The 26,557-nt window shown below is 42.0% G+C and overlaps 1 protein-coding gene across 4 annotated transcripts in view; it reads left to right on the top strand.

Moving 5' to 3' along the window:
- Positions 1 to 1,330: 1,330 nt before the first annotated feature.
- SLC4A4 (solute carrier family 4 member 4) overlaps positions 1,331 to 26,557 on the top strand; it is a 342,218-nt gene continuing 316,991 nt past the window's right edge. Inside the window, exon 1 of one of the 4 annotated variants that reach the window (XM_082243062.1) lies at positions 1,331 to 1,575. The gene's annotated coding sequence lies outside the window, so the exon portion shown is untranslated. The remainder of the gene's footprint in view (positions 1,576 to 26,557) is intronic. The other 3 variants (XM_082243061.1, XM_082243059.1, XM_082243060.1) reach the window with 3 other exon arrangements.

Below are 26,557 nucleotides of genomic sequence, written 5' to 3'. Positions count from 1 at the left end.
ATTTTATGTGATGCGTCTGTATATCCCCTGTCAGGTTTTGTAGTTGTACTCTCAGAGGGGAACTGATAAGGATCCTAGAAGGGATGAGCTGGCAAGGCAGCAGGGGACACCATGAAAGTCCTGTCAGGTAGTAGAGGTCATTATTTCTGGCCTTTTTATTATTCCTGGCTCTCACTTCCACCACCCCCTGCATCCCTGAATAATTCATGGTTAATAAATACAAGCTGACTGGAGGAAGGAGAAAGGAGACTCCATGCTGTGCCCTTCCCCTGTAGCCTGCACTCTATGGTTGCCACAGGCAGGTAAGTGTGAGGGAAAGGGGGGCAGCCTGCACTCTATGGTTGCAACAGACAGGTAAATGTGAGGGAAAGGGGGGCAGCCTGCACTCTATGGTTGCCACAGGCAGGTAAATATGAGGGAAAGGGGGGCAGTGTGCACTCTATGGTTGCCATAGGCAGGTAAGTGTGAGGGAAAGGGGGGGGGGGGCAGCCTGCACTCTATGGTTGCCACAGGCAGGTAAGTGTGAGGGAAAGGGGGGGGGGCAGCCTGCACTCTATGGTTGCCACAGGCAGGTAAATATGAGGGAAAGGGGGGCAGCGTGCACTCTATGGTTGCCATAGGCAGGTAAGTGTGAGGGAAAGGGGGGCAGCCTGCACTCTATGGTTGCCACAGGCAGGTAAGTGTGAGGGAAAGGGGGGCAGCCTGCACTCTATGGTTGCCACAGGCAGGTAAGTGTGAGGGAAAGGGGGGCAGCCTGCACTCTATGGTTGCCACAGGCAGGTAAGTGTGAGGGAAAGGGGGCAGCCTGCACTCTATGGTTGCCACAGGCAGGTAAATGTGAGGGAAAGGGGGGCAGCCTGCACTCTATGGTTGCCACAGGCAGGTAAGTGTGAGGGAAAGGGGGCAGCCTGCACTCTATGGTTGCCACAGGCAGGTAAATGTGAGGGAAAGGGGGGCAGCCTGCACTCTATGGTTGCCACAGGCAGGTAAGTGTGAGGGAAGGGGGGGGGCAGCCTACACTCTATGGTTGCCACAGGCAGGTAAGTATGAGAGAAAGGGGGGCAGCCTGCACTCTATGGTTTCCACACAGGCAGGTAAGTATGAGGGAAAGGGGGGGATGGTCCCTGCAGCCTGCACTCTATGGTTGCCAAGGCAGGTAAATGTGAGGGAAGGGCTGTGGTCCCTGGCAGCCTGCCTGCACACACCAGTCTATGAAATAAGTCATGTTTCTGAGAAGGAAAGGGAGAAGCCGGAGCTGTGGGCACATCCATCCCTCCTTGTATACAGACTAGGCCACTCCTTCCCAGCAATGTGAGCTGGAGGCAGGCAATGGAGGGGGGAGCGAACTTGTGTCACTATTAAATGGCACAGCACCGAGTGCACACACCGCCTGTACTGGGACCTTCCTCCAAGGACTGACACCCTCACTTTATACACTCTACTCTGAAACTTTTCTTTCACTGACAGGCCGAGGAGCTCACTTCTCTTCTTCACCCCTGGCTGCTCTGGAGCTACAAGTGAATGTGAAGAGGACAGCAGCTGCTGACATCGTGCTGACTTCAGAGCAGGACTAAGGTAAGGAGCTGACTGTGACTGCATGAGGCTGACCAACCATACACTGTGCAATCCTCTTCACATCTCACAGCAACTGTGCCTGATTGGATACTGATTGGATGGACCTCCTTTTCTACAATCGGATTGTATAGTGTATGGCCATACAGGGATGGGTACACAGGACACTTTTGTGGGAGATTTACTAAAACTGAAGCATGCAAAATCTGGTTCAGCTGTGCGTGGTAACCAATCAGCTTCCAGGTTTGTAGCCCTCGTTCACAGTGAAATCGTGTGCGTTCATCTGAAGCCTCATTTCAGTCCAACGTCGGGGGCGACTTGAAAGACATCTGTGCGGGTCTCGTCTATTGAAATCATCCCAGAAGTCGCCAAAAGTAGTGCAGAAACTACTTTTGGGAATCAGCGCAGCGCCGCAGATCGGTGGGACGCTCCGATTGCTGGCAATAGGCTGCGATTTGACATGCAAATTGACCTGTCAAATCGCATGTCAAATTGCGCTGATGTGAAAAGGGGCTTATTGTCAAAGCCTAATTGAATACGTTGAACTTAGAAGCTGATTGGTTACTATGCACAGCTACACCAGATTCTGCATGCTCCAGTTTTAGCAAATCTTACTCTTTTCAGTCTTTTGATGTGTGATCTCTCCATGTGAGCTGTCTCTATACCAGTGACATGTCATTACTGCACAAATAAGGGTTCATTTACTAAAACTGGAGCATGCAAAATCAGGTGCAGCTCTGCATAGTAACCAATCAGCGTCCAGCTTTTATTGTCAAAGCTTTATTGAGCATGCTGAAGTTAGACACCGATTGGTTACTATGCACAGCTACACCAGATTCTGTGTGCTCCAGTTTTAGTAAATCTTACTCTTTTCAGTCTTTTGATGTGTGATCTCTCCATGTGAGCTGTCTCTATACCAGCGACATGTCATTACTACACAAATAAGGATTGATTTACTAAAACTGGAGCGTGCAAAATCTGGTGCAGCTCTGAATAGTAACCAATCAGCTTCCAGGTTTTATTGTCAAAGCTTAATTGAACATGCTGAAGTTAGAGGCTGATTGGTTACCATGCACAACTGCACCAGTTTCTGTGTTCACCAGTTTCAGTAAATCTCACTCTTTTCAATCTTTTGATGTGTGATCTCTCCATGTGAGCCGTCTCTCCATACCAGCGACATGTCATTACTACACAAATAGGGTTTGATTTACTAAAACTTGAGAGAGCAAAATCTGGTGCAGCTCTGCATAGAAACCAATCAGCTTCCAGGTTTTATTGTCAAAGACTAACTGAATAAGCTGAAGTTAGAAGCTGATTGGTTACTATGCACAGCCACACCAGTTTCTGAGTGCACCAGTTTCAGTAAATCTCACTCTTTTCAGTCTTTTGATGCGTAATCCATGTGAGCCATCTCTCTATACCAGCGACATGTCATTACTATACAAACAGGGGTTGATTTACTAAAACTGGAGAGTGCAAAATCTGGTGCAGCTGTGCTTGGCAGCCAATCAGCTGTCAGTTTTTATTGTCAAAACTTACTCGAACAAGCTGTTAGAAGCTGATTGGCTACCATGTCCAGCTGCACCAGACTTTGCACTCTCCAGTTTTAGTAAATCAACCCCATGGCATACCTGTATGCTCTCAGATCACGGTGGCTATAAAACGTTCAACCCAAACCGACAGACCGACTGCATACGGTAAGTCAGTGTTCCATACATGTGTAGCCCAACTTTCAATCACTTACATACGTAAGTCAACCATATTAAGTCATTCAGATGGCAGCACATCTCTCCTTTTGTGCTCCTGAGTGATCAGAAGCAGTGAACCACAGGAATCATTTAGAAAGCAAAAAAAACTGTATGATCGATTTTTCTTTACCCCCATCTGTCGCTCAGGCTCCGTTCACATGTCAGCGTATAGATCGCGGGCAGAACCGCCGCGGTTCCGCCCGCGATCCGGAGATTATTGCAAATCGCGGGACGCCTGTGTGTTGCCCGTTGATTTGCAATAGACCCCCAAACGCTGAGCGATGTTGCAGTGATTTCCGCCTGCCGAATCGCGGTAACATCGCTCAAAAAAAAAAACGCGGGACGCATTACGCCCAAAAAAGTACAAGAGCTTCTTTGGAGCGTAATGCGTCCCTCGATTTTTTTTGCGCGATGTTACCGCGATTTGCAATAATCTCCGCGGCGGTTCTGCCCGAGATCCATACGCTGACATGTGAACGGAGCCTCAGCCCTGTCATTTTTATGTCACTGTAAGCCTGGGTTCACACTAGATGTGGTGCAAGCTTGCTGTAGATTCGGTACTGCATCTAAATCTCAACCTGTCCATGTGAACCAGTTGCGGAGTGTATGTTAAGTTAATGACACCCCACAATCCTTTTAGCAAAATGCAGCGTGATTTTCAGAATCGGATCTCATGTGTGAACACCCATGCAATTAGATTCTGGTGCAGACAAAAAAAGGATCCTGCACCAGTTTGATGCAAATGCGGTGCAATTTGAGCTAACAAATCCATGGCTCAAATCGCATCTGAGAGACACCACATGTAATTCACACAGGAATCTGCTGCGATTCCTGTGTGAATTACATGGGGTGTCTCGCACCGCAGCAGTGTGAACCGAGGCTCAATTATTATGTCCAATCGGACATTAAATGTTCAGTTTTATCACATCATGTATGGCTGAACACCAAGTCTGATGATCTGTACAATCTCCTTTATGGTGGCCAAACACACTTTAATAAATGATGGATTTATTTTCTTATCAGTTTCTCTCAATAGGGATAATCGATCTATAGTCCACAACCCTTTTGATCGATATGACACACACAGGGAAGTGGATTTTAATCATTCGTTGGAAGATGTTATCTTAAGCTATACATTACATCTGTGTTTTCACAATACAATGTCATAACTTGATGGCTTAAAATACAGTCATATTCATGAACATACATATAGTTACAGAGTTCATCCGGTTGAGGCTCGGTTTACACTGTTGCAACATGGGATGTGACTTGTGGGACCCAGAGTCGCATGACAGGACAAATTCAATGTTTCCCTATGAGAGCTGTCTTAACTGATGCTACACAAGTCGCTCCCTCTTTGGAAAAGATCCATGCACTACTTTGGTCCGACTTGGGTGCGATTTCAGCCCTTGTACAGGCTCCTAAATAGCATCCAACTTGGATCAAGTTCGAAGGAAGTCGCAGGAAAAGTCTCATGACTTTACCATTGCAGCAGTGTGAACCGAGCCTTAAAAAAGACACAAATCCATCCAGTTCAACACCAACAGAAAAAAAAACAAATAAAAAAAACATAGCATCTCAGTGTTGCCAACATGTCAACATGACCCCCCCCCCCCAGATCTGACCCTAAATTTAGTCTAAATTCAATCATTCAATAGATTTGATTGGACCACACAACAATCAGCTAAGGACCTGCCTGATTTGATACTACTTGAATGGACTGTTTAGGTTTGTCCTCCTATTTATTTTGTGAAGCGCTGCGCAAACTGTTGGCGCTATATAAATCCTGTATAATAATAATAATAATATTTAAGCTGGCCATACACGCAGGCTCAGCGCCCAGTTGAACAAAACAAATTTACAGTGTATAGAAGGTATTTTGGCAGCCCATACATGCTTCATTTTTTTTTTTTGAATGAAAAAATGACCCGATTCTCTCCTACTTAGTTATTGTATTCTGACAGCGGGGTGATTTCCCCACTATCGGAATACACTGATCAGTCCTGCCAGCTATACCTTGCAGAACTGATCGATAGGAAAAACGCCGACCCATCCATGGATGTAAATTTGTCCGGTCCTTGCTGAACTGGTCGAATTTCGATCCATGCATGGCTGGTTGAAACAATCCTTTCAATTTGCATCCAGTTAGGCAGGTCTTCGCACTGCATAATTGATGATACATCTAAAGGAGATTATACTGTCAGATTGCATAGTGTATGGTCAGCTTTAGGCTGGAGCTACTTTGAATCGCAAATAGATTTTTTTTTTTTAAATGTCTGCAACATTTTTAACAGTCACATTAGTATGGTGGAGTGTAGAGTTCAAAAGTTTTTTCTAGACCTGAAATCTCTTATGATTGGAAATGGGTTTTGTAAACAATGAACTACCTATTAACCTTAAAAAGATAGGGAAAATTAAAACACTTTGAATGTCTGCAGTGCCACTCCTTTAGGGCCGGATCACGCCACATACAGTCCAGTGTGGGTTTTTTTCCACGTCAAAAATGCATGGATAGTGGGTTAAACAGTTTCCAATGGCATAATTCACACCAGTAAGTTCCAATACCAGAAAAAAGTAGAACATGCTGCATTTTTCTGCACTGAACTGTACTGAAACGTGGTAAAACGCATCAAAAATGCACCGGAACACACATGTCCTTATTTAGGGTCAGTTTACACCACATGCAGTCCAGTGCGTTTTTTTTCTCCATCAAAAATGCATGGAACGTCCCGCATCCAGAAAAAAAGTAGAACATTCTGCATTTTTTCCTGCACTGGAATGCAGTAAAATGCATAAAAAAATGCACCAAAATGCACAGTGGAAAAAAACAGGAAAAAAGCATCTGGAAACACACTGAAATGCATCAAAAACGCGCATGCAGTAACGCATCTGGACTGCGTTTCTGTGGTGTGAACCGGCCCTTAGGGTCTGTTCACTATGAAGCGCATGCGTTCCTGTGCGGTCCCACATCTTCCGGTTTTGACAGCCTATTAATTTCATTAGGCTGCCAAATGTATTGCAACTCAGAAAAAATAGTTTGGTTTGATGGCTGCACTGGAATGGGGTACCATGCAGTTTGGTGGTCGCAAATGCAGCGTGCTTGTAAGATGTCTTTGGGGTTCCATTAACAATTGACACCCACACATGTCTTGCAAGGGTAGCCTGTTTACATATGGTGCTGGAAACGTGCCTTTCTGGTGTGAACGGGGGCCCTTAGAACATGGAACTCCTACCTGCAACCATTACTGCAATCACACAACAGAAAATCACCCACAAGGCTCTTCAAAATGCGTCCTAAAGAAGGTGACTGGTGTGGAGTGGTTGTAGTTTGTCCTCGTGTAGCTGTAGCCTGTCATATGTGAGATCCTGTTACTGGACTCTAAAGCTCCCCATTAAAATAGGTTTATACAATCCACCAACAACTATGTAGTACTGCGGCCTGCCTGATGGGATAAAATAAGTAAATCCTCATATTGCAAAGTTATGGTAAATCTAAAGTTGGCTGTACAAAGATTGTATAGTCAGGTTGTACTGTGTATGGTGGCCCTAATGTTTAATGAGATCAGCAGGGCTGCTCTGCTCCCATGAGGTGTCAGGATGTCATTACATCTTTGGAGAAGCAAAGAGTTAAATGATTATAAGACTGGTCAGGTCTAAAGAGAGTGGAATTTATGAGTAGAAGCGTGTCCCCTATGGCACCATGCATTGGTCATGTGCAAGCGTCCATAAGACTGCTTACTTTCTTGTAATAAAAGACTTCATTATGTGTTCCCAGTGACTATATGGAAAGGGGAATGCATTCTGCAGGATCACACGCATTACAAGGCTTGAGCTCAGAGTTCAGTTAGTACAGGAACGCCGAGAGGTCAAAGCTGTGCAATAAAGCACAAAAGGTATTCTTATGTTAACTATACTAATGGCTTATATGTCACCTGAAGCCTCCAAATTCAAGCTGTGAGTGACCTTGTCGGCACCACCCGGCCTGACAATCTTCAATCTGCCCAGTTGAAAATTCTTGGCTGTGACCGCAGCCAATCAGATGCAGCATTTGGGTAATTCGACAGAATTTAATAGCCGGCAGGGGAGACTCCCCCATCCATGCTGTTTAGAGCTGATGATGGAAGGGTGCCTGGCTCTTAGAAGGATGGTGACTGGGCTTTCCCAAGAATTTACGCTTTATTTTGTGCTGTCCGTACATCTGATTCCATAACAGATCAACGTATAATTGTTGAGTGCAGACGGGGGACTCTATTGATTTCTCTCATTCAGCACACCGAATGAGAGAAGTCTTCATGGGTATGGAATCTTTTACTTCCAAAGGCTTGTTTATACCAGATGCAGTCGGATGCATTTTTCAAAGCAGCATGAATGCAGTACAAACACATAAGCAATAAAAATGAATAAGCCTAGCTTACACCATTACAGCGCTTTCACGTGCATTTCAAAAGTACAGCATGCTGCATTTTCTGTATTGGAAAGCATGTAAATGCACTGCATATACAAATAATCATATCACAGATGTACATAAACACAACTTAGTAAGAAAATAAATTTAAACATTTGCTGTTTACTGTAGCTGCAGTCATACTGATGCAGTGTCTTTAATATTCAAAGGGTTCCATATCTATACTGGACTTCAGCTGTCCAACAGGCCCAACCTGGGGGATTCATACTTTGGGTGAACTACTGGGATGCCCATCTCTCCTCCCCCCCTTTCTTGGACACATATTACCACCTTGACCCGCTACGCAGGCTCTCACAGCTCGGCTTGGTTTTAATATTTTGCAAGCAGTATAAAACGCCACATAATGCAGTTGACAAAAATACTGTTAAGTCAGAATTACCCGGAAGTCTTGCACTTTGAAATGCGTTGGGTTTATTCTTCTACAGTACCTGTGTCATCTGCACCATATGTAATGCTATTACTGTTTGCCTTTTTTTAACGTGTTACTTTTTCAATAAATTACCGTTGTATGACATTATTTGTAATATTCATTTGGAGTGCCTTAAGGCTGCATTCACACTTGAGCGTAGTGTTTTCGCACATTTTTTTTTACTGCGATTTTTACAGCGATTTTCAGGCGTTTTTTTCAGGCATTTTTGGAGGCAGGCATTGACATCTATCAAAAACGCTGGTAATCAGCCCAAAAAGAAGCTCATGTACTTTTTTCAGCTACAGGCGTTTTGCAAAACGCTCAGATGTGAACAGGGGCCATTTAAATGAATGGGGTTTTACTTGTTGGGCGTTTTGGAATGTTTTTTTTTTGAGCATTTTTGGAGCTGAAAAACACTCAAAAACGCCCAGGTGTGAATGGAGCCTTAAAGTCCCACCTCCAGGGGAACCAATCTCTTTGTTACTTATATAGGATGTGGCACCACTATCAGGATGGCCGTTGAGAGCAACTCTTTCTCTAAATTTAAACAAAGTTAGGATTCCAAAATTCAAAAGATTCCACAGAAAATGCACTGAAAACACATGGAACGCACATTCAAAAACACCCAGTGAACACGGGGATTGTGGTATAAACAAGCCCCAAGAGCTGATGATGGAAAAACCCTGGTTGGGCTTTCCCAAGAAATGATGCTTTATTTTGTTCTGTTGGTACCACTGATCCCTTAATAGTTCTATAGTGTGGATGGGGGATTCTTTTGATTTATCTCATTCAGCACACCGAATGAGAGAAATCTTCATGGGTATGGCTAAACACTATACAATTTACTTTAGATTTTTCCTTTTTATTTACCAAACATATATAATATGAGGTCAAATCTAAAGTAAATCGAACAACAAAAGTTGTATAATGTGTATCCAGCTTAACCTTAAACCACTAAGAAATAATGATAGAAGGGTGCACAGCTTTAAAGCCTGCCATGCATGAATGGAAATTCATCCAATTCAGGAGGAATAAGGCGAATTCACAGCCACATATAATATGGAGCCCAATAAAGCGTAAAGGAAGAGGATCGTAGAGGTGACTGTTTTACCCTTAGAGGTGCTGAGAGGGCAGGATTTGTACTGAAAAGTTTGATATCCAATGCTGTTACCTTACAGCAGTAAGGTGAGCGGCCTGTGAGCACAGAGGTGTCACCATGTTACCTTTGGAAGTCCACATATTATTTATTTATTTGCGTTTATCACATGGTCAAGGGACACACTGTGATTGATCTTATATGAAATATTTTTTTGCACTCATATTATTTATTATTTGTGTCATTTTTCATTTATTATTTTTTTATTCATAATATGGTATTTTGGCTTTGTAAATCATTGCACCATACATAGTTTATTTGAATGCCGTAATCTTATTTGGATGCTATATGTTTTATAGGACTATATGCACGGTATCACTTTAATAGCCCCCCACCTTAGGTCTCTTTCACAAGGTCTGCATTCCGTTGCGGACCGTGCTCTGCTCAGCGTGGATCGATCCGCCGATCCCCGCTGAGCCGGCGGATGACAGCTCCGTCTCCGCACACAGTGCGGAGAGGGAGGTGTCAGAGCCCCGCTGCTCTCTATGGGGAATCGGATGAGAGCGGACCGCTCCCATCCAATCTGATCCCCAGGACGGATGGAAAATAGGCAGACATGTCACCGCTGTCATCCGCTGCTCCATAGGGCTGAATGGGGCATCCGATCAGATCCGCCTAAAAAACTGACAGGCGGATCTGATCGGAAACGCCCGTGTGAAAGAGGCCTTACATTTATTTATTTATTTCAGTTTTTAGCCCAGGGTTTGCCTAATTGGTGCTTGACGTCTGTTAGTCATTTACTATTTTACTTCAGTGATAGCGCGAGAGCCGCCTTACAACTTTATTTGATCCATGTATGGGCATCCTGGTTGTTTTATCGACTTGTGTACAACCAGCCTTTTGGGTTTTTCCCAAATGATTACTTCTGGTGGCTATAATGGGCAACGCTAGGAAGGCTCCCCGCCAGGAGAACACAATAGCGCTGTGGGAGGGATTCCCCCATCAACACTGACTGTGAAATCGAGCGATTGTGTGACGTCATCGTGACCTAGGCTTTCAGAACGAAAAAATAAATGAAAAAAGTTTTTAATTTTGAAATAATATATTTTTTTCTTTTTGCTAATGTGAAAAAGAGTGTGTTTGCTTGAACACAGGACTGTGTTCATTTCAAATAGCAAATCAGGCATTGTTTACATTTCTTCTTCTGCTCAGCTTAGCTCAATGGAAAACTTGAGTTTCACTTTGCTAGAGATGTTGTGTAATAAAATACCGCAAATTTCTAAGATTACCAGTCGTAACTGTACTGATGTCAGGTGCTACAATAAAAGCCTGAAAGTCATCAACACAGCGTGCGTTGGCCGAAACTGAACTGTGCTGCACACCTGTGCATGTACTACTACTCAATGACTAAACCTAAGTGCAAACACAAAGTTCTATGATTGACTTGTTTTATTTGTCTTCATTAGCTATATAGAGGTATCAATGTTGCAGCTTAGAAAAAGGCCTGGATTGACTTTATAATATGTTCCAAAGCACAGATGTAACATAAAAAGCTTAATGCAATGATAACATAGTTACATATTAGGTTGAAAGAAGACACAAATCCATCTAGATTAGCCAATAGAAAAATAAAACAGAAGACCTGTATATGCAGAACCCATAGATCATCCAGAAGGCAAAACCATATATATATATATATATATATATATATATATATATATATATATATATACACACACACACACATATATATATACACTATATTACCAAAAGTATTGGGATGCCTGCCTTTACACGCACATAAACATTAATGACATCCCAGTCTTAGTCTGTAGGGTTCAATATTGAGTTGGCCCACCCTTTGCAGCTATAACATCTTTAACTCTTCTGGGAAGTCTGTCCACAAGGTTTAGGAGTGTGTCTATGGGAATGTTTGACCATTCTTCTTAAGCGCATTTGTGAGGTCAGGCACTGATGTTGGATGAGAAGGCCTGGCTCGCAGTCTGCACTCTAATTCATCCCAAAGGTGTTCTATCGGGTTGAGGTCAGGACTCAGGACTCTGTACAGGCCAGTCAAGTTCCTCCACCCTAAACTCAATCATCCATGTCTTTATAGACCTTGCTTTGTGCACTGGTCCAAATCATTTGGTGGAGGGGGGGGTTATGGTGTGGGGTTGTTTTTCAGGGGTTGGACTTGGCCCCTTAGTTCCAGTGAAGGGAACTCTTAAGGCATCAGCATACCAAGACATTTTGGACAATTTCATGCTTCCGACTTTGTAGGAACAGTTTGGGGATGGCCCTTCCTGTTCCAACATGACTGCGCACCAGTGCACAAAGCAAGGTCCATAAAGACATGGATGAGCGAGTTTGAGGTGGATTGACTTGACTGGCCTGCACAGAGTCCTGACCCCAGCTGATAGAACACCTTTGGGATGAATTAGAGTGGAGACTGCAAGCCAGGCATTTTCTCCAACATCAGTGCCTGACCTCACAAATGCGCTTCTGGAAGAATGGTCAAACATTCCCATAGACACACTCCTAAACCTTGTGGACAGCCTTCCCAGAAGAGTTGAAGCTGTTATAGCTGCAAAGGGTGGGTCAACTCAATATTGAACCCTACGGACTAAGACTGGGATGCCGTTCATGTGCGTGTAAAGGCAGGCGTCCGAATACTTTTGATAATATAATATATATATATACAGTATAGTATCTTCAGAATAGAATGCCTTAGCCATCACATTTATGTGGTTCACATATATCAGTTTTACATGCTTGGATTCGGACAGTACAATTTTACAATTTTAAGCCTTGCAGTTTTCTTAAAGGGAAAATATTATTCCGAGCAGAACTAGAGCTTCATTCAGTTTTCTAACAATGGTTATTTTAGTCACCCCTTTGGCAGATGTCAACTGTGACACCCATTTGTGTTTTTAAAACATGTAGGTATGTTAATTATTATCTATATATAGTATGCATAGTGATGACTCACATTAATAGTAACTCCAGAAGTAAAGCCTGCTATCTAGTATGTGGGAGAGTTTTCACTTTAGTTCTGTTTCATTAAAAAGTGCAAAGAAATTGTATTAAACAGAGATAGCTTGCCGAAAATTCTTCTTAAATAAAAGAAAACTATCATGTCTTATTGACCTTTCTGATATCACCTAATGAGATATAGGATTTCTGGGCTTATCCTGGATCCTGTGTAAAGTACACCTCCTCATACCCACAACTCTTCTCCCTGTCCATATTTTCTTCCCCTCCTGCTCCTTCTACAGCTACTTATTCCTCCCTACACCCTTATCTATACCATATCTTCTCCCTACATACTGTTTTTCAGGAACATTTTAGTTCCAAGTCACCATCTCCATTGAGCCCTGGAGGACATACACCTTTTACTGTACTCAATGTGGACCATCTCTTTCATCCAGTTTCCCATCTACCTTCTTTACATTTTACATGAACTGTTTTTGGCCATACTACTACTTTACCCTGGTGGTATATACCATATGTTCTATCAGTATGGACCTGGATGTACTGTTTCGCACTGTATTTGCTGTGATACTTCATGCTAGTGTTTTCTATACTTCATGCTAGTGTTTTCTATACAGTTAATGTATATCACCAACACATAACCAAAAGCACATAGGTGGTTTTGTAAGATACAGATGTTACAAGAGTTCACACAAGTTCACACAAGTGCAACTTGTCATGTGACTTGCCATGCATAAAGTCTAAACCCATTTGTTTCAATGGCACCCTGTTCCAATCTATGGCTGTCCTGTGGATGCCCTGTTCCAATCTATGACTAAAGTCACAGCATCTTTAAAAAAGGTTCCTGCACTACTCTGATGTGACTTTCTTGCGACTTGAGTACCATAGAGTGTACCAAGTCCCATTCAAGTCGCATGAAAGTTGCACTGGAAATCACGAACCAGGCCTAAGTGACAATTTTTTGTTAAAGTGGTTGTAAACCCACTTTGTTGACATTTACCTATAGGTAAGCCTATATTAAGGCTTACCTATAGGTGCTATAAATATCTCCTAAACATGCACCGTTTAGGAGATATTTACAGTGCATGCATACGATGACATCATCGGCGCATGCGCTCTGAAGGAACGGCCACCCGTGCGTTCCTTCAGAGCCCAGTGCCGTGAACGGCGGCTCCGCGGGAGTGATCAGATGGCCGGAGGACGCGATCCAGGAAGCAGGACGGCCGAACATGTTGGCCGTCCTGTCGACACTGCTGGGGCTTCGTTTTTAGGTAAGTACTTCACAATGAGCTAGTATGCGATGCATACTAGCTCATTATATGCCTTTGTCTTTACAGGTTTTTTTTTTTTTCACATTTGTTTCAGCAGGTTTACTTCCTCTTTAACTGAAACAAAATAAGTTTATAGGCTGAATAATAAAGTATGACTTAGGCATCAGAGCTGGGGTTTACTGCCACGGGATGGCCACTGCAATGGGGCTAGAATTTTCAGTAGGAAAAGATTATTTTTCATATGATTGTTCTATCAAATGAGAGTCTGCTGCTCTCACTGAACAGCCAAGATTGTATGTACTGAAAAACAGTGGTATTGCTAGACCATGGCACTCAACACACGTGCCCAGATCTATTACTGGGTGCCTCAGGTCTCTGTATGGAGATAATACCTTCTATGCATCATAAAGGTTTGAAGTTATATATATATAGTTTAAAAAATTGAAATGTTTAATTAATAGATGGAGTGAAAAGTATACATTTTTTTGACATCATAATGTGACAGTTTGTGGACCAATTTATTTTTGTGTAGGTAAATAAGATTGAATAAGTCTTAAGAAAGTGGTTACCTTGGTATCCTACCAGTGTCTCAACATTTCAATCTGTGTGCCCAGAGGTGCCATTTCTGAACAATTGAGACAAAATAAACCTCTCTTTACACACACACATATATATATATATATTTATTACAGGTTCTTATATAGCACTGTCAATTTAGGCAACGCTTTTCACATATATTATTCATTCATATCAGTCCCTGCCCTCAAGAAGCTTACAATCTAAGGTCCCTAATCCACCTTCATACATACATACATATACTAGGGCCAATTTAGATAGGAGCCATTTTACCTAATAGCATGTCTTTGGAGTGTAGGAGGAAACTGGAGAACCTGGAGGAAACCCACATAGGCACAGGGAAAGCATACGAACTCCAGGCATTATATACAGTATGAAAAATATTGGTGTTAATCACCAACAGTACCCGCGCAGTGAAAAGTTTTGAGTATAAAAAAAAAACAAATTAAGTAAAGTTGTGAATAAATCAAGAGTTGGGAGCCCCAGCGTAAACGTATAAACACGTCAGATATAAAAGAATTATATAATAATATATAATGGCTGCCCTCAACCAATCTAATGAGTGGATAAATCAATAAATGTGAAACATGTGCCAAATAACAATAGTAAATTGATACAAAATAACAAATAACAAAAGTAAATAAATATAAATATGGTGTAAACATCAAGTGCAATAAATTATTAATTAGCAACAGACATATGATGTTGGTGTATACATATAAATAAATTAATATAATAATATTATATTAATAAATAAATAAATATTAAATAAATATATATAAATAGGTGATCCTAAAGTGCAAAGTGACTGACTAAATAAATAGTGCAAACAAAAAGTCCCAACAATAGATGATGATGGACCATAGGAAATCAGTTCAAATAGCACCGTCCAGATAAGTATGGAATATCTGATAAATCCTATAATTACACTTCTTCTGATAACAGCACCTCCACCAAAATGCAGGACCACCCGGTGTATCAAACTGCTTACCGGATATGACAGACCCCTAAATTATAGGGGTCGGTAGAAGACTTGATTCACAGGTTTTAAAGACAGGGTAATGAACCAATTTCCACCAATCATCCACCTTGGAGTAATCTCACTGCCAGAAATCAAAGCTCCCATGGGTCATATTAGGATAACAAGAAGAAACTCCCATGGTGAAGTATATCGGTACAATAATTTTTATTAAAGGAATTACACTTACATTGTGGTTTCTTGGTTACAGCAGATAAAAGACATAAAAAGCCGAAAAGCCAGGTGAACGCCGCTTCCGCGTTCCGGTTTACGTTCCACCCGGAGCCGGAAATGACGTGGCAACGTGATTGGGATCAGACGTTCCAACGCATTTCGTCAGCACGCAGCTGACGCTCTCAAGGGTCATGTGATCGCACTCGCGTCGTAGGTATAAATACAGAACACCCTCATTGGACGGCCAATACGCCTCTAATTGTCAACAATGGCAGGCCCACCTAGAAGCAGCAGCGCCATCTTTTTGTTTGGAAGGGCCCGTAAATCTCTTCTATATATTTGTATAGGTAGCGGCAAAGCTTTTCATTGTTGCTAATTCAAAATAATGATTGTGATGGGGCAGGAATAGTTTTTAGTCCATGAGGTGAAGTCCCAATGTATTAAACAAACTAAAATGTAATAATTATAAGAATATCAAAATGAAAAATGAAAGAACCTTGAAACTCAATCACCCAGCGCTTTGTACTTAATCAAAAGCCTGTGCATATAAATACGCACAAGCGGCGCTAAAACCCAAACTTGTCAAAGGATTGGGTAATAAAACCTATCTGGCATAGGTATAATAGTTGAACAAACAAATATGCATATGTAGACCAATACAATATATATCTGCATAAAAGATATAAATATAAAATGATTTAAAATCATAAAATCAGAGTCCGTGCAATAGAAAAGTCCATTCCGCTCTCCGTTGAAGTCCTCTGACGAAACGCGTTAGGGCGGGGACTTGCGCGGTCACCTTGGCAACAGGATGCTGCACGATCTCGAGGTCCGGCACTTCCGGGACGCCGACAAGCGAGCGGGAGTCCGGTAAGCGGTCGGCAGTGACCGTAGCGCCATTGATTCACTACATGCTGTTTTTGATTTGATGTGATGTGAGTGTAATGGGTGAGGGGGGGCGTTATAAATAAAGGTGCATGCTTTTTTTGCAAACGGTATTGCCCTATGTGGTTTTTTTTTGCTCCCTCCTTATGCACCATATCCTTTGGAGATTACTATTGGTATGATCGGCTCCTTCAGGGATCGGATTACTGAGAGAGTCCAGGCAGGATTAGTTCTACAGGCCTCAATCTAGGAGCCTTCTGGTAAGCGTGTTTACTCAGGTGTCCCACGAGTGGTGAGGTGGAGGTATACACCGGGCAGCGCTATATGAGGAACATTGTTCTAATATACCCACATGTAATACTGTTGGTGATGGACTTTTCTATTGCACGGACTCTAATTTTATGATTTTAAATAATTTTATTTTGATATCTTTTATGCAGATATATATTGTATTGGTCTACATATGCATATTTGTTTGTTCAACTATTATACCTATGCCAGATAGGTTTTATTACCCAATCCTTTGACAAGTTTGGGTTTTAGCGCCGCTTGTGCGTATTTATATGCACCTTTTTTTTAATTATAATAATATATAACAGACATTGAAATTAAATTACATTGTTAATAAAAAATAAAAAATATATAGATAAGGTATATTAAAATTCTAAACGTGTCCTTAAATGTTATTATGATAATACAATTGACAATATGACGTACCATAGAAAATAATTTTAACCACTTGCCGACCGCCGCACGACTATCTACGTCGGCGGTCAGCCCCTCACAGGCAAACTAACGTAGGGCTATGTTGCTTGCTTGTGAGGGTCTAGGGAGCGAGCGCGCGCCCCCGGAGGCGCGCTCCCGCGTGGTCACGGACCCCCCCGCACGTGTGACCAGCGGACCCGATGTCCGCCGGCCACTCGGCGATCGGCGGGGGAGAGGGAGAATGTCAGGCAGCTTGTGTAAACAAGCTGCCTGTCATTCTCCTCGCTGCAAAGACACTGATCACATGGATCTACTATGTAGATCCGTTGATCAGTGTCCTTACAGCTGAAGCCACAGCCAATCACAGTAGAAAGCACGCCCCTAGGGACACACACAGCCCCTCCCTCCCAAATAAAGTTAACCCCTTCACTACCAGTGTATTTTTACAGTAACAGTGCATATATATAGCACTGATTACTGTAGAAATGTCACTGGTAACCCCAAAAGTGTCAAAAATGTCAGTCAAGGGTCCGATCTGTCCGCCGCAATGTCGCAGTACCGCAAAAAAAATTGCAGATCGCCGCCATTACGCGTTAAAAAAAAAACAACAAAAATGACAAAAATCTTTCCCTTTGTTAGTAAACGCGATAACTTTTGCGCAAACCAATCAAAATACGCTTTTTGCGATTTTTTTTACCAAACATAGGTAGCATAAAACAAATTGGCCGAATATGTTAAAAAATTTTGATTTTTACATTTTTTTTGGGGGAATTTCATATAAAAAAATGTGAAAAATATTGTTATTTTTGCAAAATTGACGCTCTTTTTTTGTTTATAGCGCGTGATCAAAAAATCGCACAGGTGACCAAATACCACCAAAAGAAAGCTCTGTTTGTGGGAAAAAAAGGACGCCAAATTCGTTTAGGTACAGCGTCGCACGACCGCGCAATTTTCCGTTAAAATCACGCAGTGCCGAATCGCAAAATACCCCCTGGTCGGAATGGGGGTAAAATCTTCCGGGGCTTAAGTGGTTAAAAGAAAAATACTACAAAATGGGCAGAAAAAATAAATAAATATGATTAATTGAGTCAAGAATATATATATATATGAAGATACATATTATAAATATATGAATATATAAAAGGTAAATTATAGGTGTCAAATGGGTGTGTAAGATAGGAATTTATAAATGCACAATAAGCACCCACTACCATAAAAAGTAGAGATGAATCTACAAATTATTAATGGATTAGTTAGTATTATATCAAATTAATACAATTTAGGGAGATAAAACTAGTAAATGTATACAAATTATGATCAAGACTAACAGATATAGGCAGTGGATAATGTTGATATTAATAAATAGCTAATTATTAGATATAAAACAATTTAAATCAATATCGGTGTTTAGGCCAATAGGGGGGCAACATATTTATTTATTTATTTATTTATTAATATAATATTATTATATTAATTTATTTATATGTATACACCAACCCCATATGTTTGTTGCTAATTAATAATTTATTGCACTTGATGTTTACACCATATTTAGATTTATTTACTTGACACTATCAGTTTGCTATTTGCATACACGGTATTTATGTGCTCATTTTAAGTATTGTTATTTGGCACAAGTTTCACATTTATTGATTTATCCAATCATTAGATTAGTTGAGTGCAGCCATTATATATTATTATATAATTCTTTTATAGTATGTACAGTATATTTATCAGCTATTTCTCCAGCACTGTTATCTTTTAAATGTTAATGAAACTTGATACAAGTATATTTATAAAGGTTCCACGAGTACCAGTTGTATGTTTATGAGCTGCATCATGTTTGGAGTGTCAATAGTTTAAAGTCTATAGAGGTAATGTGGAGAAGCCTCGGTGGGTCTTGTTTTCTGGCTTGGCCTATGAGTTACCAGTTACACATTCCAGTGGTGGTATATAGAAGTTAATCCAAGAGGTCAGTACTGGAAAATCGTAATGCCAGACTGAATCCACAGTTCTTTGATCTGCCTCTAATCTTCTTGGGTTAGGTGCCAGTTAACATGGTGATTATAGAGTATCAGGTTGTTTTAGACCCAATTTGATAATATTTGGCATTTTTATTAGAAACACATGGTATTGCTGCTTGATAGTTATCCTCTTTGATCACATCACATGTTTGTGTTTGGTCTTCATGCATATTTTTGTATTTGTCTCCTGCTTGACCTAGAATTTTGGCAGTGGCGCTGAAGGATTGGATCGTGCAGATTTTGGCACATTTATCGCTGCCTCTGTCCAGTATTGGCCCATCCAGTCTAGAGACACAGTTCTACAAAGTAATTGAATGAAACATTTTACTAGATGCTAGATGTTTAAAGTGTATATAAAGCCAAAACCAAGTTCTATGGCTTTGTATAAAGTAGAAAAGGTATAGAATCCCTGTCAGGTCTTTAAAGAGGTTGTAAACTCGTTTAACTTTTTTTTTTTTTTTTTTTACAACCTGAAAGAGAAACACATAATGAGCTAGTATGCATCGCATACTAGCTCATTATGAAATACTTACCTTAGAATGAGCCCCCGCCGTGCCCCCCGCTTACCTGTATGACAGGCGACATGTCCAGTCGCCCGTCTTCCGGGATCGCGGCATCCGGCCATCTGATTGGCCGGAGCCGCGGTGAAATCACTCCCGCGCACGCGCGGGAGCCAACAGTCACGGCACGGCCTCTGAAGGAACAGCACCAGCAGCTGTTCCTTCAGAGCGCATGCGCCAGTGACGTCACTGGCTGCATGTAAGGTAAATATCTCCTAAATGGTACATGTTTAGGAGATATTTACAGTACCTATAGGTAAGCCTGATCATAGGCTTACCTATAGGTACAAGTTGCAGAGGAGGGTTTACTTCCTCTTTAATGCTGTCTCTGCTGGGGAGATTCACCCTGTCCATGTCAATGGCCACCAGGACAGAAAGTGATGGGAAATTCAGAATGCTACAGTTGTCACTAGAACTAGGGAAAGGGAGGGGAAACCTTTCAAAACCTTTCAGTGTGGACACTTGTTCCAGTGACAGCTGTGATTTTCCCTCACTTTCTGTGGTATCTCCAAGAAGAAGCCTGGCATGGAGGGTCCATTTACAGCGGGCTTAAAAAAATGCTGCTTTTACAAGAGTTTTGTGTTTTGCTTGTAGAAGCAGCTCAAAGTTATCCTGTGTGTTCATGTGCATTAGGACATTTAGAGGCATATTTTAGGCTCTGGGTTTAGAGTCTAAAAAATAAAACCCTTCTGGATTGCGGTTTTTAAAGCAGTTTTCTGGCAGAAAGAAATTTTTTTCTGCCCAGGGAACTGGCAGTGTGCATGGACCCTCAAAGTAGAACTATAGGCAAAATGTTTTTCTATTTTGAATATAGCAAGGGAGGGTAATAACCCCGTCTGATTTTTTTGTCATCTGTGTCCTATTTCAGGGATTTCCCTTCATTTCCTGTCCCATAGCCAAACAGGAAGTGAGGGGAAATCCCTGCAAATTAAGGGAATCCCTTGGGGACCCCCAGGTCACCAGAACTAGTGTCTCCTTTGGAAGATTTCCCCTTTAATACTTGGAATTTTCTTTTACTGTCCTTTTCAATGATAATGGTAAACAGGACAAATAGAGAGGGTCATACTCCTTAACAGTGGCACAGACAGCACAAAAAAAAACTGACAGGGGTTCTAATCCATCTCCACTCTTTCCAAAGCTAAAAAAATGTTATGCTTTTAGGCTCAGTTAAAACTGCTGCGACTTAGGTTCCGACTTCTAAGACCTCAAGACTCATAACTTGTGAAATCCTATGTTAGTCAATGAGAGCTGTCTTAACCACTTACCGCATTCTAACGTACCGGTACGTCGGTACACTTTGCGGGTTTATACCGGGATGATGCCTCTAGTTAGAGGCATCATCCCGGTACCGTGGTTTGAAGCCGACGGTCGGCTTTCCGTCGGTAACGACCGATGCGGCTCGGGAGCCGCTCGATCGTTACCCGGGGGGGCGGGAGGGGACGTCCCCCCCCCTCCCGCCGCCTTCCGTGTCCGCCGGCTGGATGGAGTCCCGATGAATGCCGGAAACGGCATCGATCGGGTCTCCGATGACGTAACCAGGAGGCGGTGTCCATGACGTCACTTCCGGGTTACTGTGCTGCAAAAGGCGGCAAATTTGAAAAATGGCTGTATGCAAAAATGCCGTTTTCGGCATTTTGCATACAGGGAAGTGTAGTGGAGGGGTCGAGGGTCTTTTAGACCCTCGATCCCTCCATAAAGTGTACCTGTCACTATATATTGGTGTCACAAGGGATGTTTACATTGCTTGTGACAGCAATAAAAGTGATCAGATTTTTTTTTTTTTTTTTTTAGGCTCCATGTACACGGGACGTTGTTAAAAGTCCCTTTGAATGCTGGAATTTTTAGGACGTTTGAAACGTCCGTTCGGTCGCGTTTGTACCCGCGTTTAGCGGGCGTTTAGCAGCGTTTGCGGGCGTTTGTGTTTAGAAGCGTTCCTAGAGGTCAAAAAAATTATTCCCCTTTAAAATGGAAAAACGCGAACGCTAAACGCGAGTCATCGCGTTCAGACACGTTCGGACTCGTTCAGACGCGTTCGGACGCGTTTGTGCGTTTGAAACGCCGGGAAACACACGTTCGAACGCAAATAATTGCGTTCTAAAAACAGTCCCTGAACGCAACTGCCTGCAAATGACTGTAAACGACCTGGTGTACATGGACAGATAAGATAAAATGTAGGTGGGTTCAGGGGCTTCTGAAAAAAACGCCCAACTGCTCCTAAACGGCCATTTCCAGCGTCCCGTGTACATGGAGCCTAAATCTGTAATAAAGTTTAAAAAAAAATAAAAAATAAATAGAAAAAAAAAAAAATTTAGCCGCCCCCGTCACCGTTAGCTCGCGCACAAAAAAAACGTATACGCAAGTCGAGCCGCGAATGAAATCGCTGTTCAAACCCCACATGTGAGGTATCGCTGCGATCGCCCAGAGCGTGGGCAATAATTTAAAAAAAGAGCTACACTCTATCTCTAAACTGGTAACCGTTAAATAAATTTAAAACGTTGCATATTGAGATCTCTATTGACCGTAGTTTGTCGCCATCCCACGGGGGGGCCCAATTTTAAACCGTCACATGTTGGGTATCTATTTACTCGGCGTGACATGTTCTTTCACAATATACAAAAAAAAATGGGCTAACTTTACTGTTTAGTATTTTTTAAATGCAGTGAGATGTGATTTTTCAAATTTTTTCCAAAAAAATGGCGTTTTAAAGACCGCTGCGCAAATACCGAGTGACAAAAAATTTTGCAATGACCGACATTTTATTCTCCAGAGTCTTTGCTAAAAAAATATATATAATGTTTGGGGGTTCTAAGTAGTTTTCTAGGAAAAAATACTGGTTTTAACTTGTAAACAAAAAGTGTCCGAAATAGGGCTGGGGCTTAAGTGGTTAACCACTTTACCACCGAAGGATTGTGCTGTCTTGCGTCCAGGCCACTTTTTGCGATTCGGCACTGTGCGACTTTAACTGACAATTGCGCGGACGTGCCCAAACTAAATTTACGTCCTTTTTTTCCCACAAACAGAGCTTTCTTTTGGTGGTATTTGATCACCTGTGCGATTTTTACTTTTTGCGCTATAAACAAAAAAAGAGCGGAAATTTTGAAAAAAATAACAATATTTTTCACATTTTTTTATATGAAATTCCCCCCCCAAAAAAATGTAAAAATCTAAATTTTGTAACATTTTTGGCCAATTTGTTTTCTGCTACATATGTTTGGTAAAAAAAATCACAATAAGCGTATTTTGATTGGTTTGCGCAAAAGTTATTGCGTTTACTAACTAAGGGAAAGATTTCTGTCATTTTTGGTGTTTTTTTTTTTAACGAGTAATGGCGGAGATCTGCGATTTTTTTTTGCGGGACTGCGACATTGCGGCGGACAGATCAGACCCTTGACTGACATTTTTGACACTTTTGGGGGTACCAGTGACATTTCTACAGTAATCAGTGCTATAAATATGCACTGTTACTGTAAAAATGACACTGACAGTGAAGGGGTTAATTTTATTGGAGAGGGAGGGGTTAATGTATGCCTGGTGCTTACTAACATGTGTGGGTGGGGGGAGGTGACTGAGTGACACAAGGACAGATCGCATGTTCAGCTATGCTGAACCCTGCAATCTGACCCTGCCTGTCACTTAGGAGATCCGCCCGCTCTGTCTACACAAGCAGGCGGATCTCCAGACTCGATTCCCCGACGATGGGGAAGAGCAGCGGCGATCGCCGCCGCTCCTCCCCTGGCCGACTCCCGCTGTGAATGAATACAGCGGAAGTGAGCCTCTGGCGGTGCGTGAGCGCCGCCCACAAGGGGAGGAGTCCAGCGACGTAGGTCTACGTCGCTGGACGATAACTAACCACTTTGCCGCAGTAGAGCTCAAATGAGCGATCGGCAAGTGGCTAATTAACGCTACTGAAGTCGCTCAGACTTTGGAAAAGGTTCCTGTACTACTTAAAGGCGATTCTATCCGACTTGAGCCCATAGACATTTGTTAGAAGTCGCCTCCAAGTCAGATCCTCATTTATATTGATGTGATTTAGTTGGGACATAAAGGAAGATTACCCAGGCATTCCTGGAAGGCACTTCTAAAGTCGCATCAAAGTAGTCCTTAAGTCGCCTGGCAAAGTCGCACCGTAAGTCACGCAACTTTCAGTTTGCTGCAGTGTGAACTGAGTCTCAGTTATTCTTTAAACATTTTCATTTTGGAAAAAAAAAAAAAAAAACATTTCCTACTGAAGCTGTAATGAAACAATGTCTTTGATTTAGATACATTTTATCAAATACTCTTGTGAGTTGTGGGAAATAGTAACAGTATCTGCATGTGGATCAACTTTGATAAATGAGCTGATATTTCCTCTTTAGCCAAAACAGCAAAGTAGCTGTTGAGTCTGTCTGTAGCCGCAGTGCTAAGTAAATGTGTAACGCTTAATGGATCACTGCTTCCTTTAATGCATGGAGCTCTGTGATTACAATTTCCATCCCTAGAGTGGACTGCTCAGGGAAAGCAGCGGTAATACATATGATCACGGACTTCCGAGCATAATTAGAAGGACATAGCACTTCAAAGTTTGTTGGCAAAGCTGTCTTATTTATTTCTTTTTTTAACGCTGGGCAAAGGAAGTTCACCATGGTTTCACATATCCTTGTAGAGTTTTAGGAACATATTGGGGTTGATTTACTAAAGGCAAATAGACTCTTCACTTTTCAAGAAAAGCTTCACTTTGAATTTTCCCCAGAGCTTTGCTCTGCTGACTTCCATTGTCCAAACATATGCAGGAACATTGCTTTTTTTGTTATTTTCCTTGCATGTGATTGGTTATTCTTTGCAAAGTGAAACTTCACCGCATTCACTAAGCTCTTGGGACAATTCCCTTGCAAAGTGCAACTTGGCTTGCTAAGTGAAAAGTCTTTATGCCTTTAGTACTTTGTTTGGAACACTTGAGTTTTCTGTAGTTTAGTATCTATAGATTACATCGGCTTGCTGATAAGTTGCCACATGGCTGTGCTTGTATGTGTGAGTCAGGATTCCAGAGCTGCTAGCGCTTGTTGTATTCATGACCATGCCTACGAATGTGATGTGAGGAAACAGAGCCGAGGAGTCCCTATCAGTTACACTGAAACCCATATGGTGCTCTCTGTGTCCCAGTCTCTAAGGAATACATGAGCTCAGTGTTTCGGGCCTGTCCTTCTCAATGACTTACAAACTCGGCTTTATTTAGCCCCTTGACTATGGTTAAAACACAAGATGCTTATAGAGCCTTTTTGTTGAGTAGCTTTTTACACATTGCATGCTGGTATGTAATGGATTCCTCAAAAGTTCACAGAAAGTTTACTTTGATCTTTAGTATTTGTTGCTCAGCTTCCTTATGACTATAAATTAGCTAAATGGGTTATTATATTTAATTTTATGTATATGAGTATAAATTTGATTTTTTCACTATGGAAGTTCATAGACACCAATGATTGGGAAACAGGTGTCAAAACCTACTATGTAAAGCTACGGGCAATACATTGTTAGCTGTCAATGGTACAGAAACGTGTTCAGCCCCATTTGCACTGTTATAATATTTTGGTATTGTTTTGATGTTGTGGTCACTAAAGCAGGTGATTTAGGGAAGGAATGCACAGTAAGTTTGTGTTCCCCCCCCGCCCTTTGAAATTAGGACCTGCGGCTGCACCCCCATAGAGAAACATAGGCTATATTCTGCATGCATCTCCAGGCATCTGCATAAACATTGGATGAACCACAGTGCCTGAGTGAATGAGTCCTTAGGTAGCCACAAATATACAGTTATGGGCCATACACACTATAAGATTTTCTGAAGACTTTTTCCTTTAGACTTACCAAAACCATATAATATGAGGTCAAACCTAAACACTTTCAATTTGTATGCAATCAGGCAGGCCCTTGCACTACATAGAAAAGGTAAATCTGAAGGAAATCTAACCACAAAAGTTGGATAGTGTGTATCCAGCTTTAGCTGGCCATATGCTATAAAACCCCAGATTCTTCCATCCACACTTCAGCTGGATACACACTATCCAACTTTTCTGTACCCTCCTCCCTCCCTTATTACTGAGTCCTGTTGCAATCCAGAACTGTGCCTGATTGCATCTTTTATTTCCCTTCTCCCTGCTTTCACAAGATTAGCTGGTGAGAGCAAGTGAGAGCTGTTATCAGTAAAATTCTGTGACAAGGGGGTGTGACCAAGCCATGCTGGGTGTCTTTAGATGCATAAAGCACAGCTTGGTAGTGAGTCTGCCAGTGCGCCCCATTGGAAGCAGCTTCCTATGGTGGCGCACCCACATGAGAAGGAGCTAGGATCACAAGTGAGAGTACCTCAGAAGAGGCGGTTCAGGGCTGCTCTGTGCAATACCACTGCACAGAGTAGGTAAGTATAACATTTTTTATTTTACAAAAAACATTGTTTTACAACCTCATTAACCCCTTCCCGCTGTCCGCCTCTTTAAAAGGTTCTAAAAGTTGGAAGACAGAGATGGGTATTCGGGTCATGTGACCACTGTGATTTTACAGCTGTCACATGATCAGAAAAGCTCCAGATAGCTAGTATGCATCGGGAGCTTTCCAGAACCCACAGGCCACCATGCTGGGAGTGCTCAGGTATCGCACTCTCAGCACGGTATGTTGTTTTAACAGGGCTGCATATATGCGTCCGCTTGGCGTTAGGGTCCATCTGCCAAGCGGCCGCATATATGTGTGTGGCTGGGGTCAAGGGGTTTAAATGATACTAAACTCTGCTTTATGACTTGTACCTACAGGTAAAACCATAATAAGGGTTACTGTAGGTACAGTGAATAAATCCTAAATGTGTATAGTTTAGGAGATATTCAGCCAGTGACGTCACCAGTGCTTGGGCACTGAGATCTGAATGGACGGCACACTGGAGTATACTATACATTGAGAGTACTGTGCTGTGACAGTGATGCTTCTGCGTATGTGCAGAATTGATTTCATTGCGGCCCAGCCATTCAAAAGGCAGGAAAGCGTGAACCTGGTAGGAATACTGGGTAAAGATGGAAGCGCTGTCAGCGTTGATTGCGCGCCCCTG

This window comes from Pelophylax lessonae (genome assembly GCF_965119305.1).
Source record: "Pelophylax lessonae genome assembly, chromosome: 1".
Taxonomy (NCBI): Eukaryota; Metazoa; Chordata; class Amphibia; order Anura; family Ranidae; genus Pelophylax; species Pelophylax lessonae.
Note: the sequence above shows the minus strand (reverse complement) of the source record. Positions and strands in the feature narration are given on the sequence as shown.